This window comes from Sinocyclocheilus rhinocerous, unplaced genomic scaffold (assembly GCF_001515625.1).
Source record: "Sinocyclocheilus rhinocerous isolate Xijiao unplaced genomic scaffold, SAMN03320098_v1.1 scaffold789, whole genome shotgun sequence".
Taxonomy (NCBI): domain Eukaryota; kingdom Metazoa; phylum Chordata; class Actinopteri; order Cypriniformes; family Cyprinidae; genus Sinocyclocheilus; species Sinocyclocheilus rhinocerous.
Window position 1 is genome coordinate 3,226,012 of NW_015667306.1, and position 3,239 is coordinate 3,229,250.

Consider the following 3,239-nt stretch of genomic DNA (forward strand, 5'->3'; position numbering starts at 1 on the left):
TGCATGCAAAAGACCACTGAAAAATAGGCGAATCAGAACATAACACCGACTGTGACGTTACAGTCGGGATCACTAATAGTTACGCCCCCAACATTTGCATATACCTGCCCATGTTCTATGCCAGCCGCCAGCCGAACCTGCACAGCCGAATCATCAGAAGTTCTGCAGGTGTTGTGAAGAAACAAGCGAGGATAACAGCAAAAATGGCAGATCATGGAAATAAATGTTATGTTCCAGGCTGTGCAGGGGATGTGATGTGCAGGGATGGGTTGGTGTCACTGATCTATATATAATGACTTGTTGATGTTCTCTATTATAGATCAGTGGTTGGTGTCTGTATTGAGAAAGGCACGGAAAACAAATAACGCGCATTCTAATAAAAATAAGGCGAGCCACTAAAGGGACATGGTTAGCTGCTTGCTAGCAGTAGCCTGTTACAGGACATAAGAGTTCACTTACCACATAAACAGAGTAAGGAGAGATGACTGAGGATGATGGCGAAGGATTTACAGATCCTGAGCACCACTGACAAGCATCTGATCTTGTAAAATGTGTGTTAAGTACTGCCGCTGTAGTTTACACAGAGCACGTGCTATCGCAAATCTCGAAAGTGAAAGTAAAAAGCGATTCGAAAGCAGTTTCAATGCCCCGCATATTAATAGCGGCTCCCTGATGCCCGCATTTTATATACAGTATAATTACCCAACGATATAACTGCGAGAAAGAGTACTGAAAGGGACAAATCCTAGGGTTGTAGATGGACATGTAAAACCGTTTCTGGAGATTTTTTGCCCTTACCTAAGCCACCTTCTATGTAGATATCAGAGAACAATTTAAAATATTGTATCAATGCATTCCATGGCACCTTTAAGGTATATTCACTATTTTCTGCTAAGGGGATATGATTCTAGATTTATTTGATAAAGTAGATGAAAAGTGTTAATTGTATAGTTAATAGTTAATAACCACATGCATGCTGTTTTAAAAAGAGAAAGTATATGAGAGAGAGAGAGAGAGAGAGAAAGAAACAGACTTGTCTTTTAGCTAAACTTTTATTTTTTGACCTCTTGCCTTTACATGAACTAAAGATTTTTCAAAACCCTTTCAAAAGCTCTGATAATCGATTTCTTTTTATCTTAGGCCATATGAAAATTATTCCATCTTCTCAAAGCATTTTCGTGTCTATCAAAGCACAGGACAAGAAACAACACTTGCTCAATTGTTTTTCTTGCCCTGCCCAAGCCCTTAGGTACAAAAGTGCATCAAAGCCATGATCATTTGCCATCTTTTGTTTCCTGATTATATGAGTTTTTACTTGACTTAGTGGAAAATTCAATTTTCTTCCCTTTATTACTGTATCAGAGCTTTCAAATGAAAGGCATGTTAGAAAAAGATGTAACAAACATTGCCTGCAAAGTGACTAAAAAGCACTTTTAATGCACAAAAACATTGTCTGTCTGGTATTATAGAAAGAGTAGTCATCCAGAACTTTTGTTCTGGATTTTGTACCTAGTACATTTGGGTCCAAAGAAACAATTGCATTATGTTGTGTAAGATATGTCACAGAATGCATCTGACACCTTTCAGCCAATCAGCATTGTCAGGAGCTCCAAAGTGATTAGCTGCACGATTGGCTCGAAATGTTCTATGGTCTCAATGATGGCAGACCTTGCAGGGGCCTGATGCATAAACTTCTCATACTAGTTTTAGTATAGGGCCAGTTAAAAAGCTACACATGCATGTGAGTACTAAAAGTTCACTTTTACTAAAAGTAAAACTGAATTTTGCATAATAGGTACCCTTTAAATTGGTCGAATTCCCAGCTAACAAAAAATTAATGTTCTAAGAATGTTTTAGCAATGTTCCCATTGCATTATGAAAACATTATTAAAAAGCATTTTAAAACATTAGGCAGACATCCAACTAAAGTACTTTAGTAACACTTTAGTATAGGGACCAACTCTCACTATTAACTAGTTGCTTATTAGCATGCCTATTATTAACATATTGACTGTTTATTAATGCTTATGTGGTAGATGAGAATTGCAGAAGGGCAACTAAATTAACCTGCCCAACTACGACCGACTACGCCACCCCAAGTTGGATTACAAGGGAATTACTCTGACAAGAATAAAGCTCACAGGTTCAGTTCAGTGGGGTCAGGTATGAGACACAAATTATACGAAAGATTTGTTTATTTAACAATAATAAAAACACAAAGATGCACTACACAGTACATCACAAACCCCAAAAAAAGAATAATATATAATTCACAAACGACAATACGTATTACAAACAATACACAGATTGGGGACCGGCATCCAGCTCCTCTCAGGAATATGTCCCAAAATTCTCCTATCTAGAATAAAGAGAAAAAAAGCACAACAACATCCACCACACGTGCACACAAGCGCAGACACACTGCACCTCACTATGGAGCACGGCAATCAGTGAAGAATACCACCACCGAGAGTAATAGGAAACAACTCCTAGTCCTTCTGCCTTCTGCCGCCCCAATTCTAAAAAAAAAGATACACAAACACAAAATCAATCACTAAGAGACATACACACCTTCCCTACACTTAAGCACCTTATCAGACTGTAAAGCTGTAAAAACAGTCAAGGCAAAAAAAAACAAAACCTGTACCGCTTACAAACCGGGTAATATACCAATTGATGCTCACACAAAAGAAATGTACCTGTACTCACGTATTACATACACAGTTGAACATTACCCTTAGCAGGCGGCAACAAATTAAAGAAAAGAAAAACTAACTTTAAATCACACAATTCAACGTAAAAAAAATTCAGAAAACCCCAACATAGTGGTCACTGAAAAGTAGACGTCTGGACATAAATAATAGGTTGAGGAGAAATACACAGCTCAATCCGGTGCAAAGCGATAGTCGAATTACACAATGCTTAACACAGACCGTCAGGCAACAGAGCTTCAGTCCGGAAGCAACGGGTTAAACGATCAGTCTATAACCACGGGCCGTTGTAGAACCAAGCAAGGCACAATCACAGCACGACTGTCTTAAAGCCCAAGCGGACAGCCGCACCAAGTTTGCAACACACACACAGCAAGGGGGGGGGAAGCAACTCCGCACAACCCGCAGCAACGCCAGCAGCGAATTGAAATTACAGCAGTCTGTCAGCCCACCACAACGCGCTCTAGGCGTCGAAAGAAAAAAAACCTGCAAACACATACGAGAAACAAAAGGGTTACTAACGAAACA